The sequence below is a fragment of the Perna viridis genome, chromosome 2 (genome assembly GCF_037379345.1).
Source record: "Perna viridis isolate PV_CMFRI_1.1 ecotype Kerala chromosome 2, ASM3737934v1, whole genome shotgun sequence".
NCBI lineage: Eukaryota > Metazoa > Mollusca > Bivalvia > Mytilida > Mytilidae > Perna > Perna viridis.
Genome location: NC_142446.1, coordinates 62,828,427 through 62,848,297, shown reverse-complemented (window position 1 = coordinate 62,848,297; position 19,871 = coordinate 62,828,427). Strand labels below are relative to the sequence as shown.

Below are 19,871 nucleotides of genomic sequence, written 5' to 3'. Positions count from 1 at the left end.
GTATATATGCATATCATGGCTAATGCTCTGTGGAATAAAACGGCAGGACCTTTATCAGAGTTAACCAGGAAGTGCTTTGGGATAATTTGGTGCTGTATTGTTATTCCACTAAAACGTGGACGTATTAATTTAAAAAAGTTTATCATTTACCCTATGCAAACTCAATGTGCAACTAAAAATTTGAGAAATGATTTATAATATGATATATAAAATTAATTTACTCAATACCGTTATAGAGTTAAAGTAAAAAGAAACATTGAAGAAATGTTTCAGAAAATTATGTTAGAATGACCTTACTGCTACAAGATAATTAAATGTACACAATTTTCAAGTGTTATTTATAAAGAAGATTACAAAAAAAACAGTAGTCTTCTTGACAATAGCAGTACGTTGTAAATACAGTATATCCATGCAACAACAAAAAAATGTAAAAACGGCAACCTATAATTAACACTAGTCTCGCAAACTCAATGTTCATCGTAATCAGATGTCGCGAATGAAGACCTTTATCAGATTAAAACTTCTGTTTCGACATCAGTTAATGTCAAGAGTAAATGTGAAATCTGTAGACACCTTTTTTATCAAATATTTTCACTTTCTTTGTACTGTGACCACGTACTTTAATATGAGATAACAACCCTGATCATATGCAATTCATTTTGTTTTCAAATTTTGCATATGTCAATTTCTAAAAAACACAACAAATCATTCATAGTTTCATTTCTAAATAAAAATAACAGTTCTATTTTCCAAACATAGTGACCATAATTGTATTTTTGATGTAAATACATAGAAATGCGTAATTTTTAAACTGCACATCTTCAGTTTAACAAAAAACCAAGTCTTCCGACAGATGGACAAAGAGACATTTGCACCTACTGCCTCCCTATTAAAGTGAGTTAAAGAATTATTTGAAAAATAGTTTTTACTTTTTGTTAATCCAAGGAGTAGTCCAAAAAGGGAGATAACCTAACCTGCGCATATGGCGTATGATAAAATTTGACATACGTGTTGTTTTTATTTTACACTTCCTTCGTTGAACTACATAAGTCGTTGTCATCAATTTTCATGTGTGATTTGTTTCTTGTTGCTTTTTTTGTAATTCTAACTCGGTCTCAATTTATTTCATATCATGTAATGTCATTGTTCTGATCAAACCTTAATCATGAAATCACTTCCTGAACGACTTTCACCAAATTTCAATTTATTTTCTCAACCGAATTATGTATTACGCAACAGGAAGAGTTGTATCCTTATATATATCATGGCTATTTTAAAAGACACAATTCGCGATATTTATAAATGAAAGTAGTCTAATCAGCTGTACAAGGACGGACATATTATGTACAGGCTTTTATGGAGAAAATTCTAGTAGCGATTTATACCAAGCATCATAGGTAAGGCCAACGGTAAGACGAAACACATCCGGAACACCAAATAAGACATACCAAAAAGAAATTAGCAGGGAACAAAACATTTACAGTATAAATTTAAATTGCCATTAAATCAATTACATTGAGATACGCAGTTCATAAACAAATAAAAACAAATAAACAAGAAATATTGATGGTATGCAGATCTGGCACGCAGATTTATTATTTTTTTTAAATGGACAATGGTTTTCCTTTTCTATTTAGCCCCTGACATCTACAGCTATATGTCCTAATTAGCCATGGACTTAACAACGCAAAAAATAGGTGTGATGCTTGGTTTTATGCTGTGCATAATATATAAAATCAATATACCCCTGTAGCAAACCAAAGATTAGCAACCATTTTATGTTGTCAATTGAATGTCACCATTTGCAATGTCAATACCGCATGTCAATTGTACTGAAAAGGTGTCGCAAAGAAAAGAAAAACGATAAATACATTTAAGGTGATTAATGCGTGTCGAAAAAACCACCGAATTCAGTTTTATTTCTTGTTCACAAACAGTAACTGATCACATAACCAGTCTTAGTTTTTCATTTTGTTTTTGCGCTTTTGAGGTAAAATGATATAGTTTGTTCATGCAATTTGCATTTTGCAGGAGTCATCATTCTTGATTTGGCTTCATTTGCTTGATTTTACTGGAGAAGAATTTATGATTTTCCAAAAGTGCAGATCCAAATACAGAAAAGATTGTTGTTATGTGAAAGTATAGCATATGGTGACTTACAATGAATCGTTTGTTTGTTTGTGTTTTTAATTTTTTGGGGTTTTTCTTGACCACGAATCACTTCGCAATTGGTTGTGTCTGAATTTTATGTGCACTGGTACTTAAGATACTTTAGTATTCTGGTGAATGAATACATACATTGCACCAATTTCAGTTACACACACATATTCAATGATATTTGTATCATGAAATGGATTAAAATACAATATGATATTGCCCTGATATAAGCCCTGATTACCGATAGATTTAAATTCGTATTGCACCCTCTTTTTACTTTTACAGGTTTGATTCTGTCATCATTTGACTTTAACTGAATGTACAAGTTTAGATTATTCGTTTATGAATCAAAATGATATATTTTCGTGTCAACAAAAGCAAGCATAAAAAATTCAAATGTCACTTCATCGGATAATTTCTACATCACAAATCTCGATAACAACAAGGTTTTCCACATTAAAAGAAAATATAGTCTCCTTTGGTCTTGAGGGGATTTTTCCGCTCGAGATAGTTTTAGATTTCAAAGAAGCTCGTGGGTAAATCCAAAATTTAACTTTCGATAGTGGAGGAATCTTGTAATCCCCGAAAGAATTGGAGGAGAATCTATTTCTCCTATTAATTCAAAGGCGAAATAATAATAATAATAATAATAATAATAATAATAATAATAATAATAATAAAAACAATAGGACAAATTCTCCGAAAATGAAAGACGTCGTCCGTTCATTGCATCATATATCACAACCTTTCGGTTGGTTGATATAACCAATTAGTGCCAAACAAAAATCATATAGTAAAAAATTGATAATTATTTATGACCAATAACATGAGTAAAGTAAAGTGACCAAATTTAAAATATTCTCTCTGTCTGTCTGCGGTACTATGTAACCACATAATGTAAATCGCTTGAATAATTTAACGCAGGTGAAATTTATAATTCCCGACAAGAGTCGGGAGATTACACATTTTTACTCGCTCGTTCGGTATAGAATGGGAGATAAATGCACAGTGTGTCAGGGATCAAAATTAAAAAAAAGTTAATTCTGTATATTCTGTACAAACGTCGTTGTACATGTATAATATTAAATCCTTTTTCACAAAGGATTGCTGTGATAAAATGATAATTGGATATGGGTAATAATTCCTGTTAGCCTATAACTTAAATTTTGCAAATACTTTCAATTCTCTTCAATTTCTCAATTCGTTTTAACTTCCAATCAGACCTATGCTAAAAAACTTAAAATGCGTCTGCATGTCATGTTAAGTTATTGTTACTTCATTACAAACATTTTTATTAGCCTGTTGAATAATGTTTTTTTGTGTATTTTTGCATCAGAAAAATGGGAAAAAATGAGTACATCGGAACAGTTTATATTAGTTTAAGTTAAGTACACTCAATAAATTCTAGCAGGGATTTGAACTATTGACCAAACCATACGACAAACGCGATGATTTTCCATTCTGTATTGTCAACTTTTTCTTTTTATCTGTGGCAACATTCCTTCAACACCTGCGGGTGGAATTTTCATTTTACAACTCTTATGTTATGTCAGAGCTTGCTGTTACTACATCGTTACTTTTTGTATCGCGCTAGACTTCTTACAGTTAGGCTTCTAGAACAAGGTTATGTTGTTACAAGATTGACGTCATTACTTCAGAAGTTTTTATGTTCGTCATAATGAAGTCATGGATCGTTACGATGTATCCATCTGCACCATGAAAACCGATTTGTTCAGTGTGTCATAATTTCCGTTCCTCATTTGTCTACCCCAGACTTGACTTTTTATGAGCAACTCGGGGGGTGTTTCTAGAGGACGCTAACCCTATCGGTGCACCTGGCCCATGTTCCTAGTTTCTAATGGAGTCCGAGTTGCTCATTTAATTTTGTTGCTTTCCGCGCATTGTGTCTGTTTTCCATGTCTGGTCTTTGTCCTCGATTACATTCCGCTGGAATATTGGTTCCCTTGAATACTCTTTGAAAATATTGAACTGGAAGGATTTAAGGACCCTGAACAATTATCAAAATCAATGCCGGTCGAACATGCATAGATATGTGTAAATATAGAAATCAAGTTGTATTTACATGTTAAAAATGAATAAAGAGAGTCACACACATTAACGAACAATATAGGGATTCTTACACGAGTCGTTATTGAAGATGTTGGGAGTGACGCGACTCGAGTAAAAAATGTTGAATTCTCTCAAGAGTGTATATTTCTCATACTTCATTAGGCACGAGTAAAAGTGCATCACGTGATTGAAGTTATTTCTAAACAAAACAAATATGACAGTCATTCTTTAAATATTCGTTCACAAGATATGCGATTGATTTTTATTTAAACAAATATGTAATTCAGTTTTTTCTAATTAATAATAGATCAATTCAATTTTAAATAAATATGTTGAATCGTTTACCATTCCAATAGGTCTAGAAAATTATGATATATGCACTTTTTACAGAGGGGAAATTCGACCTTACCAAAAGCACAAACAAAATCAAACCATTTCAACAACTTTAGCCATTTCGTACAGGACCTGACAGAACCGAACGGGACAACAGTGCTTTAAGCTGTAACATGTGTGACGACATTTCAAGTAAATAAATAAATTTACTAAAATCTTATTTTAGTCATAAGTTTGGTGTTATTTATGGAAAATGTAGTACCGTCTATGTCAAATACAATGTAGTACGTTAGAGTTATTCTGTTTCATGTTCAACACTCGCATTCCAGAATTGAAGAGGATATGATACACTAATAAAATACACTTTACCCGATATCGTATTTCTGATTAATATTGAAGTAACTATTTTAAAGGGGTATTCAACTTGTAGGATAAAGATTCTTACAAAATAATGTATATTTTGTTCATATTCTATTTCAATTGATTTATTTTATTATCAACGGAGTTTATTTTACGTAATTACAAAAGGTTAATCACCATGATATGGAGATTTCAGTAATAAAGAAATAACATTAGTACATTAAAACTAATGAAATGACCATAAGAAAGAAAGCAGTGCAAAAAGCTAGTACTAAATTATTTTTTTCAGACTGTAACTTTGCAATACTAATTAATTATATCATTCGACATCAAGCTGACTACATAAGCTACCAGGGAACCGTGACAGTCGAAAGCTGTAAAATCTGTTTAGAGACAATTCTGGTGAATGCATTCATTTTCACCATTTTCTATTGCACAAAAAAAATGAGAATTGTATTATGAAATGGATAACAATTCATTTGAAACCAAATACTTTCGCACGTGTCCTTATGGTCATACCCCTTATATCGAGCGCGATAAGAGAGACGAGATATAAATTGGAGTTGTAGGGTTACAGCCCAGGTATTGCAATTTTGCTATAATATGTTTCATTTTGAAGAACTATGTCATTTCCTTTTTTTTAAAATAATGATTAAATAGTATATATTTCGATGAATAGAGACATTTTTTTATATCTTGATGCCTTCACAAGATATGCTCCGTTCAGTTCTAGTAGCCCAACTAGGTTATTTCAAAATATTGGTAGTTTTACCACTAGCGCGATATCATCAGTCAACATTTCATGTAGTATAATCTTATAAGTTACTATATTTACATATTTTTGTTCAATGATGCTATAATGTGAGAATGCACCTATTCAAAGTGAGAGTTATAGGCATAATTCAATATTGACGTATTTCAAGGGAAATTAATGCTTGGTTAAACTGTTTTTTCCCCCTTTTTTTATGAAAATAATGTTTTATCTATAAATGCACGATTGTAGTTGACCTTTATTCAACAGTTATATGTTTTTTGAACTCACAATTATATGGAACGTTTTGAGAAAGATTACAATACCTGATGCAGTGAGAAAATCGACACACATTTGTGTGAAAAGAGATGGAAAATTATGCCGGTAATTGAGAAGAAAGTCGATGTATGTAGAGCAACACCAAAACGATGTAAGTAAAACTTTCATGACGAATGACTTAAGCTTTTAACAGGATTTAGAATTTATAACGATTTCCATCTTTAGAAACCGAATTACTTATTCATGGTTTTTAGATATACCAATGTGTTCTTGATATAATAAAAAGCGGTCGATTGTAACGTAAGTATTTTTCGAGGTATACTTGTTTTTGCTACTTCCGTGGTAACAAAAGGCACAATTAAAAGAGATCTTGCGAGTATGAACTGAGCAAAGTGCACCAGTAAAATGGTTATTTCTCAATATAATTCTGAAATTTCCGTCTACTACACATCAGAATTGCCCTTGGAAGACCAAGAGAGTGGGTGGAAGTGTCAAAATTTCGTTTTAAAAATGAAATTTATATTACAGATCACAAACGCATGAAACAGTAATTGCAATAGTAATGTAATTTACTGAAATGATAAAGATTAATTTTACATAGAGAACACTATAAAATAAATATTGCTTTAATCTGTTTATTATTTAGTAGATGTAACGCAAATTTTGAGTTATCCGCATTAGATACAATACAACACCTGCTCTTTCTAATATCACAATGGGTTTAACTACAAACTATAACAAAACAAAAGTTAAAATTCAGAAATTTGGTTGATCAATTACAATCTGAACCTCAAGTATATTAGAAATGATTAGTTTTACATGGTCTGTCCCTTACGGTGTTGGTAATGAGCATATTTATCATCATCACCATCTTCACCATTTCAGACAGAAAATTTCCTCCAACAATTTAATTTCAGTTTTATAAATTCATATCTATTATATAGAAGATAATGAAAAACTGAAGACTCTTCAACATCATTACTTTAAAATACTAGGCATTAAATGACAGCCTAAACATGTAAAAATGAAATCTGTACAAATACTAGTCTCGCAAACTAGATATACATCGTCCTCCGGTTTTGTGTATTTACGTTTCTTTTGCTTGATAATTTTGGTTATAGATCAATTAATGTCAAAAGGAAAAGGCAATAGGGTGTTTAAAGAATAGGCCTACAGCAGCGCTAAGCTTGTCGTAAAAGGCGATTAAATAGTCCTCAGAACCCTAGCCGGGGGCTAGGGCGCTTTGCCCACGGAGCAACTGGGATGTGTGCCCCAGGTGGTGGAATGGGGTACCCCTGGCGTGTTACATGCTGGGGTTGTCAGACTATAATACGGAAAACCTGACCGCAAACCATAGTGGTGCACTGTGTTTGGAAAGATGCCACGTTCCTCGCACGTTAAAGATCCCTACTGTGGTATTCTCCCGGAGTAGGAACCATAGGGCTCCGCCACAGGAGGCTAAATTGCCCGACCCTACCCACCTCTCCCTATTTCCAGTGGCAATCAAAATTTGTCGACCCCATTGTCCTTGTGTCCCATCCCTTTTCCATTTGATCATCATTTCATATTCATTTGATCATCAATTTCATGTCCACCGTCTGAATATAGCTGAAATATTGCTGCTCGGACGTTAAACCCCAGAAAACAAACAAATAAAGAAAGAAATATGTTGACATTTTTTTATATAAAAGCTTTCACGTTTTTTGTTCTACGACCATGTCTTTTAAGAATTATCTATAACTGCTGTGATCATGTAAAATTGGCTTTTTCCAACTTTGCATTTAACATTTTTGCATAAAACAAAATTTTAAAGTTTCATTTTGTTAAAGATAAATCTCTTTTTTAAGTTTTATTTTCCATTAGAATAGTTTGATCATTTTGATGACGGTAATCGATAATACTTTTTATATGGTCAAGGGAGAAAATTTGAAATCGAAATTCCCTTAATATTTAGTACATCTAAAAGTTACTAATTTACTTACTAAAAAACAATGAAAAAAAATAATTATGATGTTTATTTCCATTACGTTCAAGGTAGCATATGCTATTGAAGTCTTTTCTTATTACACTTCCGCCCAAAAAGGTTCACAATAAACAAGGCTATATATATGTAACTCATATTAGCATTTTAAAAGGAAGGTATCAATGAAACAGGAAAGTTGTATATGTCTACAAACAATTATGGTGAATAAATACATTTGCACCAATATCCATTGCACACATAGATTCCACGAGCATCGTATAACGACATGAAACAAAAGTAACAATAGGAAAGGCTTAAATATAATGAATATATGTCTTATAATACCTGTCCACTATGAAGGGCTAAGTGAAAATCCAATTGGAAAAAAATGTATCAGGGCTTAGCCTTAATTATCGTATTTTATTAATTGTGATTTTAATGCTACTAATGTAAACTTTTCTGGTTTAATTTGGTCACCATTTTATTTAAGCTGAAATGTTCAATTACACAGAATGTGAGTTATCCTTCAAAAGTATTCAAGATTCAGTCACCATTAAATATTGAAAATTTCCTACACCCCAAAGTTCGATATTAATATAACATTTCGTATTTCTTAAGGGAAGAATTCACTATATTTCTGTGAACATAGTTTTTGGAGTGGTCAAGTTAAATCATTTTTCACAAAAAAGTAAAACATTAATTGAATACGTGACTGCCTGTTACACCCTTAGGGTTGGACAAATTTTCAATACACTTTATTTTGACACCTTTTTACCAGTTTTTGTCCCTATTGTAAAGAACAAAGATAAACATATAAATTGAGTATATTTATGCCATGCCTAATTTTTGTGTTAAATATATGATAACCCTTTGAGATGGCACTCATTTTGTGAACTTCGGTGCACATTGCAGAAAAGTGCAGCTAGAGTACACTTCATGTAACGAATGGACTATTACAGTATATTAAATTGATGATTATTAAGGGTACTTTGGTATTCATTGTGGGAAGGCTTTCTCAAATTATATTAAGTAGCGTAACGTATTTTTGAGAATGTAATCCAGGGACAATGACTAGACATGGAAAACAGAAGTTATATTAAGTAATCTCATTACGCAATAATTGAATCGTGTGTAATTATGATTGCTTAATTTTGCAATGTAAAGCCAAACAAGGAAAACGTTGCAACAATAGTCATCATTAAGGCAACGAACGAAACTTTCGGAAACTAAAAGTAAAAGGGTAGCCCGTCATCAACAGATGCACAGATACAGGTAGAAGAGCGTTCCAATAGGTGAGCAGCTGCATGTAGGGAAATGTCCAAACAGGTGCACAGATACATGTTGGAAAGTGTCCCTCATTTTTCTTCAGTGCTAAGTGATGTTATCATAGCATGCATTTGGAATTCAGAATACAAGGCAACAGTTATAAATGTGATGAGATATACACACTGCATACATAATATACAGTGTACTATATCAAAGATGTAGCCATATTGACAAATAAGATAAAGCATTATCATATCAATGATAACCAAACTTTAACGTGCATATTCATTGAAAAATAGTTAAAATTTTTTATATATACAAATTGTGAAAAAAATCAACAAATTAAATTGCATGTTAGTAAACGTTAAAAGTAAATTTTATTAATAAATACACAGGGTAAATCAATAAAATCGTGATTACCCCCTCCGAAAAAACAAAACAGAACAAAACAAAACAAAACAAAACAAAAAAAAAACCAAAAAACGAAAAAAAAAAAAGAAAATCAATCCACACACATTGAAAATAAACGAATGATATTCATTTCACTAATGTTCAAGAGGTAAATAAAATGCAACTTTTTTGAATGAAGTATTTTCATATAACACCTTTATATACAACTTAAGTCGTCATCATATAAATGATAGCCTGTTAGCAATGGAAACTATAGATAGAGAAATTTGTGTTATTTGTCATGAGACAATACTAGTGAATGAATACATTTGAACAAATATACATTGTACACATGCGTACCATGATAATTTCATATCCAAATTGAAAGCAGTAACTGATTTTATTACGCCATGTCCATTATGCACTACAAATTGGAAATTATGTAATATAATTAAATATCAGGGCTTAGTCCTAATATTTATTGAATTTTTTTTATATTGTTTTACAGTGCGCAAAAAGGAATAATAATGTTATAATATTATAATGGCTGACATATTTGTAACTAATTTGTTACATATGATTATCCGGAGAACATCTCATCGGTCATTGCTTTATAATGGCACGCGTGTCTTGAAATTTTCAAATACATTTAATTATGACAACTTGCTGTATGAGGAAAAAGTTTGTTAAAATCATTCTTTTGTGACCGAAAAGCATTACCGCAATTGTGGTATGTGTATTTAGCATTCTTCAATCTTGAATGAAAATTATTTTGATGATTTTTGAATAGTTCTGATTTTATTAAGCTTTTTCACGTTTTCCCGTAGGAGCATTTACACATACGACATTTGTACAATAACCCCTCGATATGAAGCCAAACCTTCCTAGACAATGTCATCAAAATCCCTTGAGTGGTGAAGGTGCAGATGTGGTAATGTGGTTGTAACATGTAAAACCATTGATTTGGATTATCTCCTTTTAGAGTCCAGTAATTATGTTCCATTATGCACATAAACATATCATACCCATATGGTACTCATCCTTCCTATGAAATTTTATTAAAATCCTTTGAACAGTTTTAGAGGACTTCTGCATACAAAGAATGTGCTAGACGTACGGACAGACAGACAAACGGGGGATTGTTATATGCCCCAAACTTTGTTTGCAAGGGTATGATAAATTAAATTCAAATGCATGCCGGTACAAGATGCAGTTCAAAACCAAAATAACTTTGCCTTTAGTTTCGATGTAAAGTTACAAGATAAAACATAAATATGATAGTATTGTATACCATGTCTAAAATTAAACTCAATTTTCCATTATCTATTAATAATACTTTTATTATGGTCAGGGGAGAAAATTTGAAATAGAAACTCTCTTAATATTTGGTAAATCGGAAAACTACTGATTTGTTCATGAAAACACAATAAAAAGAAGAATTATGATGTTCATTTCAATTATGTTCAAGCTATGAGAAGGCAGCATAAGGTAATTTTTGCAGGAAGTCTTTTTTTGTTACACATACACCCATAAATGTGCACAATAAACAAGGCTATATATATGCCTCATATTATTATCCTAATGGGAACCTGGTAGCGATGGAACAGGAAACCACGACCAGCGAAAGCTGTAGAATCTGTCTAGAGACAATTATGGTGAATGAATACATTTGCACCAATATCCATTGCACACATATATTCCATGACCATTGTATAATGACATGGAATAAAATACAATATGAAATGATTAACATGATACGCTGTCCACTGTGCAGGACTAATTGGAGGTCCGAATCGAAACAAAGGTATCAGGGGCAATCCCTGATAACAGCATTTTTTTCGAAAATGGACATTGTGATTTTAGTTTCCCGAAATGTCAACTGTTTTGGGTCTAACTGTGTCACCATTTTATTTAAATTGAAATGTTCAATTACACAGAATGTGAGTTTTCCTTCAAAAGTATCCAAAATGCAAATCTCCATTAAATATCGGAAATTTGCTACACCTAAAGGTTAGATTTTAATATCTTAACATAACATTTTGTTTTCCTGTAGAGGAGGATTTACTTTATTTCTGTGAACATAGTTTTTTGGAATGTTCATATTAAATCCTTTAAAAAACGAAATTATTATAAACATTAATTGAATACATGACCGCCTGTCACAACATAAGTTTTTGACAAATTTTCAATACACTTTCATTTCTTTCTTCTAACTATGCGTATGGAGTGTTCATATCACAAATCATACGTTATGCCAGAGCTTGCCGAAACTACGCAGACTTTTTGTATCGCGCTAGATCTCAAACAAATAGGCTTCTGGAACAGGGTTATGTTGCTACAAGATTGAAGTAATCACTACAGAAGTTTTATGGTCGTCATCATGAACTCGTGGATCGTTATGGTGTATCCATCAGCACCATGAAATGATTTATTCTACGGGTCATAGTTTTCCTTCCCTCGTTTGTCTACCCCGGACTTGACTTTTTATGAGCAACTCGGCGGGTGTTTCTAGAAAAGCAGCTACCGGTGCACCTGGTCCATGCTCCCAGTGTTTAGTGGAGTCCGAGTTGCTCATTTACTTTTGTTACTTTGTATGATTTTACTTACTTTATGTTCTTTGTTGTGTATGTCTGTTTTCCATGTCTGGTCTTTGTCCCTGGATTACATTCTTTTGATTACCGTTATAACCTTGGTTCCCGTGATTACTCCTTTAATTTGGCACCATTTCACTAGTTTCAAACCCTATTGTAAAGAAGAAAAAAAGCTTAAAAATTGGGTCTATTCATGCCATGCATAATTTTTGTGTTAAATATATGGCAATCCTGACGAAAGACCTTTTTGAGTTCTACAATTTTAAAGATCTTTCGGATGAGCTATAAAGTCCGCCTCATGAATGAAGGAATAGGAGAGCAAGTAGAGGAGCACACTTTGTTCCCATTGGAATGCTGACCGTTTGTTGAAAAATGCGTCCACCACACTACACAAATGCGTTGTCAATAAAAATAAAAATTCTAGCATTTGGAAAGCATCTTGGATTTATTTGGATGATTTGTAATTTTAACAGAGTATGAGGAACTTATACCAAGAATTACATATTTGTATCTAGGTGTACCGTCTTTTTTTCAACAAGAACGATTTATAATGTTTTTGAGTCGGGATTGTAACTGAGTATGGGGAAAAGATGTATAAAGAGTTAAAAAGTATCATAGGTTTTAATGCTATTGTATTCTGATAATAATCTTGAATTGAGGGTCTCTGAGAATAGCACAGATTTATGGTATTCGACAATCTCTTCTTTTGAGAATGTGGTCGCAGTATTGGTCTCATAACTAGGTTTGTTTTCTACATCTACCTCTGATAATAAACATTGGATTTAGGTGCCTGATTCTTTGATGCAGTGTGCAGGCATTTCATAAAAAAAGAAACCACGTTGCAATCCTGAACACCATATTTGCAATGTATTGTAGACAATGTTTTCATACATCAAAGTCTTTGGAAACTGATGTCGCATTGACAGTCATTGACCTACTTTAAACTTTCATACCTTTCAAAATTTAATACCTCACAGCCGTGACCCACTCTGGCAGAGAATCAATATCATCTTGTTCTCGTTTTATCAATTTTCCTGCGTAGTCCTCTATGACATCCATAAGAACTTCAAGGTTATAATTCCAATTTATGGAACGTGGTTCGCGGTACTCCTTAGAAAGGACCTTTCGGAGAGATTTGTTTTTGATGATGTTTAAATCTACCGTAATGATGTGACCGGAGAACCATTTCTCCTTTGAAAGGAGAATGTTTGCAAGAACAGTCCGGTTGTTAAGCCTGAAATCCTCAATCTCGAGGTCCTGCAATAGCATGTTATAATTGAAAATTTTGGATGAAATAGGTGAAGTATAGGATCATAAGATAATTGGTATTGATATTTCTTTGAAATTCGGGAGAATTTTGTTCGTGATGTTTTATCTGTACGTTTGCTGACAGACGGTAGTGGAAGAAATGATCGTTTTACTTCATCTTTACCTGTTGCACAAACTGGTTTTAATATTCTGTGGAAACCAATATTCGAAATGATGGCAACAAGTCTGTATAATGATGAGGTAGGTTCAGAAACAAGAATGTGATGAAGTCCAAGAGATTTTTTTTTATATGAAAGGAAAAAAGACCAGCTATGGAGACATTATGCATCTTAAGTGATGTATAGTGGCAATGGCCATGCGTCCTTATCCGTCTTAGAATTTGTTCAAGTAAATTCATCACATTTATGTTATTGTTATATGGGCTTGAAAGGTTTTCTATAATTTTGATGTTGTCATTTCACCCATAAGGTATTGCAGTACCTAGTCTGCGTATCCAGTATTCCTCCTTTTCCCTACGATACATTTTTTATTTAGGACAGGACTTTTCTCGTCGGATGGTATATTTTTTTCAAGAATGAGAACTTTCGTAGAGAGGATTGAATGATCCTGTTGATAATAAATGTTGATAAACTGTCGGGAAATCGATGGTATTAATTCCCAAACGATGACCGCACTTTCGTTTGTTTAATCGTTCTTGTGGTTCATGAAAACATACTAGACCGCATAAGTTGCATTCTAATCCGTATATTAAGTTTATCGATTTGTAAATAAAGTCATCATAACTTCTTGTGTGAAAGGTTTTGCTTGTGAGGGTACAAGTGAAAAAAGAGTTGGTTATTAGAACGATGTATGTTTTGCAATTTTTAAATCCACGTTTTGATATAGTTCAATGTGGATTGCTCTAGTAGTACCTTAACTCTCCTTCTTATTCAGAAAACTTTTGACATCATAAAATTGCCTTTTATTATTTGTTTATGGTTTAAAGTCCTAAGTCAGATATTTTGCTTTTCACGACAAGTACGATTAATCAACGGAACAACCCCTTCTTGGTACTGGTCTGGCACACTAAGCCGAGTTCTAATTGTGCTAGCGCACAGAACAATCCGTCTGCATGTAGGCATGTACGTTATCCTGACTCCTTGCCGAACCAGACAGCAATCTACCACATAAAATACCAAAAGCTTGGTGGAGAGCCTGTCGCTACCTATCATAAAGTATTTGGTATGACATGGCATCAGATGGAACCTATGGCCTCCAACACTCGAGATGAGCACGATACAATGAAACCACCAAGGAGGTTAGAAAAATAGCAGTTATACAATATGAGGCTGATGCTTATTCTATATACTTCCTTTTTTATTGATGGTATTTCTTACTTTGTTACTTTTTTACTCCGTTATGGTATTGCTGAATCAGTTAAATAAACTATTTTTAGGATAGTCAACACGACAGATCTAGGGAAATTAATGAATCTAGGGTAGGTAAGTGCAGGGGAACCAGAGTACCTGAATGCGGCTACATGTATTAAAGTTAATTGAATAAAAGCGTTTGTTATATTTAACACTCTTTGTTCGCTGTGAAATGAAACATGGATAGAAATCACAGGAATGCCAAAAACAGATATCAAAGGCAATGTAAATTCGAAACAATTGAAAACAACTACAATGCCCGGATTGCTACTTAATATTTCTAATAATATTTGTCATATCATCGACATAAAATCCGCGTACTATATCAAATATTTGGTCATATCAGTCAACAATGTTCAATTATCATTTCATTGATAACGTATCTTACATGCATGCATTCATTAAAGAAAAAAAACAGCTGATTGTTTTTATATACAGAATATGCAAAACATTAAAAGAATTATCATGCAACTTAACGCATAATCGACTGTTTTATTATTACGAAAAATACACGGTAGTCAATAGATTGAAATAGTACAGTTTTACGGGTGTCGATGTTTGATAAAAAGATATAATTATATCTGATAATATATTGTGTCTAAACTGAAACTGAAATTTTTCATGTAATATATTATAAATATTTCTGTTATGGTCAGGGCAGATACCCGAAATTAAAATCTTTATATATATGGAGAAATTAACAGATATCCTAATGTCCTTAAAACAACACAGAAAAGAGAAATAATGATAGTCAGTAAACTGATATTCAAGTGATGAATAGAAAACACAAAAGTACTTTTTAAAGGAAATATCTTCATATTACACATACACTAAAATACATGCACAATAAACCAGTCTTAATATGAAACTCATGTTCATTGGGACCTTCTAGCAATGGAACGGGTACCAATGGACGGGGAGACAGTTATGGTGTACGAATACGTTTGCACCAATGTCCATTGCAAACACGAAAAATGCTTATGGAAATGGATAGCGGTAATTTACGATATATACAACTGTTTCTTGTGTCCACTGTGCAGGGCAAACTGGAAAACAATTCCAAATTTCAGGTTTCAGGACTAAACCTTCAAACCACTATTTTGTAAAAATAAATCTGATTTGCTGCCCATTCTGCATATTCTTTTTTGTGAGTATTTTTTATCGTCATTAACTAAACTCGAGTTACAAAAACCCACGAGCATATACACAGATTAATGTAATATAAGTTTTCGGTCAAAAGCACGTGCCGGGCCGCAAAATCAAATCCAAATCTCCAATAACCATCCCTGATTTGTTTTTCTAAACCTCGACGTTTAATATATATAGTAAAAACAAATATGTGACAAAGGTATTAAACTTAAAAGTATTGAGCTGCAATTCGTTCGAATACCTACAAAACAAACAACAAGATCGAACTAAAAAACAAACAAAATGCAAGCAAAAACACTGTTACAGTACAATGATCCTTCAGGCGCACATCTGATCCTTGCTCTCAGGTTTTGGATTTTTTTAATTCTAGTTATCTATATGTTATTTTGTTTGTTCGTTATTGCTTTTTAATCTAATTTTACTCCTATGTATGTTCATTTGTTTTTTTTTTATTTTTTTGTTAAATAATGAATAGAATAAGGTAGCAAGGTAAGCCAGTTCAAGTCCTCTCCATAAGTTTATTAGATGATACACGACTTTATTGGCTTTGATTGGCATAATAAACGATTGAATAAATAATTAGATAAGTGTGAACTAACATATTACATTAAACCATAAGAAACCATAAAAATACATTTGCCATAAATCAACCGCTAAAGGTGATACACGATATATTTTCATCAGACAATCAGATATCAACAGACACGATTTGCGTATAATATAGTTGTTCATTCGTTTATGACTTTATAGTTTCACCGTTGAGGAACTGAGTTATTTGTATTCACATACCAATTAACTTTTTAATTTCTGATGTATCAACAAATTCGAATATACGAGATTTAATTAACACTCCAGCTAAAAATCATGCAAAATATAATTCATGGGTAAAAAGTCTACATATTTTTTTTTGGTATATTTTGGTTGAATTGCCATAGTAAACAGAAATTACTATTCAGTTTTTCATTTTCCATTTTCTAATCAGATAACAATTATATAGATTGCACAATATATTTCAGAATTAAGGAGGTATCTCTGTTAATGACACTAAAATGCAATAGAATCTATTGGATTATCAATGTTAATTATTTCCTAAGAACAGGCAGATTTGAATTTATAATTACATATTTCATAGCATAGACCCATAAAACAACTTAATTGTAAAAATAAAAATATGCGGCCTTTTTTTGGGGTGTATCACATTTTTCAGAATTTGCATAATTCTTGTTGTACATTTGAGTTTAACATTCAAACTCCCATACGCTATTTCCAAAATACGTAACTTCCGAACGAAAAGGTTTAAAGCCTTTCATTTTTGAGACCATCAACATATATTCGCCTACTTTTATTCTGATTTATTCTGATGTCAATTTCATAAACCTGTAAGATTTAAGCATAAAGTTTTAGTGACCAAAAAAAAAAAAAAAAAAAGAAAAAAAAAAAATTAGTCTGAAACTTTCTTCCTGGAAATGGTTAGTTATATCACTGTGCATGACCTCGCAGCACCTGCGTATATGGAATTTGTAAAAATGTGCCACTAGCCAATCAAAAGCTTTGAAATTTACTAAAGAACGGGGATAATGTTATATGTTTCATATCCAGTTTTACTCACTCATGATTCTGGACTCTTTATTTTTCTGTCATACTGTTTTATGTCCTTGCTTTGCTCCAACTAATTGTGAAATCACTTCCGTGTTGGCTTTTACCAAGTAAATAAATGGATAACTTTACTTTCAATTTATTTTCTCATTATGTGTTGCGTAATCTTTTGTGTACAAATATAAGACGTCAAATATGTCATGTATATTAAGACACAAGTCACGAATCTTATGAACTTTAGTAATATAATCATCTATATAAGGAGTGATGTATAAAATACATTTATCAAAATCACTCAATGACTGCTTCATAAATAGACTAGACGGGAAAGATGATTCATAAAAAAATATTGTTGATTTGAATTTTGAAGATCTTAACGTTCAAACAAATTAAAAACAATCATATGGTAGAATGCATCGAACTTCAACTGCTTGTTTAGGTTTGGCCAAATACGAATACTGTTGCTGCAATTCTGAAATCATGAGGCTTCATAAATTGTTAACCTACGAATGAAGCCTTTTTTTTTATTGTTAACCTTGCAAGTTTCCATAAAGTACTCGACATGAGAGGAACTTTTCATATTAAAAGTTGGAAGAAATAAAATGAAGCCGTTCATCTTTAAAGTATGGCTAATTCTGATGTAGTTCTTTAAGCTCATCATGCTTGAAGCAATGCATTGTGTACTTTTTCTTGAAAGAGATGACAAAACAAGATGCATACAGACTGGTATGCTGATCAATGTGATCTAAATTGAAGGGTACATTCTAAAGAAATTAAAATATAACGACATAACAATTAATATTATCTTTAAATTGGACAGCTATTTAAAATATACATTTTCTTTTTGTTTAGTGCTGTTTTTCACGATTAATCTTAATCAAAGATGTTCTAATAGACGCTATTTTCAAGAGAAAGCTTAAAAGGTGGATATTATATAAGAATATGAATCCGTTCCAGACCTCCTCCATAGTCAGCAGAAATTAGCATTGTATGCTATAATGTTCTATATTACATTCTAGCTATTTACTTTGTATGGTATGAGTAAGTGTGACAGAAAGACCAAAAGTAGTTTCATTATTAAAGAGAAACAGTTGATAACAATATGTGTCCATTAAATCAAGTTTGTTGTAAACAAATGTCTTTTCAAAGAGTTGGTACGTAAGAGTTAAATAGGTCAAAAATTAGGAGACAAAGTAATTTAAATTTATATGAAATAAAATACTTCATTACAATACAATTTCATTACAGCATCTTGTTTTAGATTACGATTAGGAGATTACGTTATATATTCATATTCTTATAATTTATTTCAATCAACATCTTGAGTACCTTTGTTGGAACGACGTGACAACTAATTGAGATGATACTAATTATGAGTATTTCCGTATCCATTGCACGAAGGCTTTCGTACAGCCAAGGCAATTCACTATTACATTATTAGAAGTATCTTGATACGTAATGAATTAATTCTTTTATTGTTTAAATTATTGGAAGGCGACAAAACACGATGATGGTCATAAATCGTAATTATGATAAATTGACGTATCAAATTCATGACATCTGTTTTTTTTATAGCTTATCTAAAACTAACTTTGTCATATTTAAAAAGGTCTGTGTTTTAAATATTGGATCTACACATATTATACGAGAACCTGCTGATACAATGGGAAATGATCAGAACTACAAACTGTCTTGTAATATCTCAGATAAATTAGAAATATCTAAATACGATAGATATAGGATTTCACTTTTTTTTTAATATTTCGAAACATTATCCCTTCATTAATTTAAAATGGTGATACAGATATAAATGTTATTACGCAACTACTGTTTTCGGTGCACCAATTTTTGCCATGGACAGAAAGTCGCGAAAGACTTATCAAAGGAACAAAGATTCGAGCAGAAATAAAAAGGATGAAATCCAGGGATAAAGACAAGACAGGGAAAATAGACACATGAAACAACTAAAATAACATGTGCAAAGAAACAAAAGTAAAGGAGCAAATCGGACTCCTTTGAAAACTGGGAGCATGAACCAGGTGCATCGGTATGGTTAGTATCCTCTGCTTTTTTTTGAAAACACCCGCCGAGTTGCTCATACAAAGTCAAATCCGGGATAGACTCCTTTGGAGAACATTAAATTGGTATAATAACGTTCTCAGAATAATGCAAGGCTTTATTAAATTAGTGTAAACAGATATTCCCAAGGGATGGTGTAGACTTTGCGGTGTACAATAATAAAATTCCACTACTTAACCCTTGACATAATTCAACGAAGAAACATCGCT

General features: G+C 32.2%; 1 long non-coding RNA gene across 2 annotated transcripts in view; it reads right to left on the bottom strand.

Annotated features, from left to right (window-relative positions):
- LOC148626397 (uncharacterized) overlaps positions 1 to 17,732 on the bottom strand; it is a 44,990-nt gene extending 27,258 nt beyond the window's left edge. For both annotated transcript variants that reach the window (XR_015920065.1, XR_015920066.1), the window contains exon 1: positions 17,597 to 17,732. This is a non-coding gene — a long non-coding RNA (uncharacterized LOC148626397). The remainder of the gene's footprint in view (positions 1 to 17,596) is intronic.
- Between the last annotated feature and the right edge of the window lie 2,139 nt (positions 17,733 to 19,871).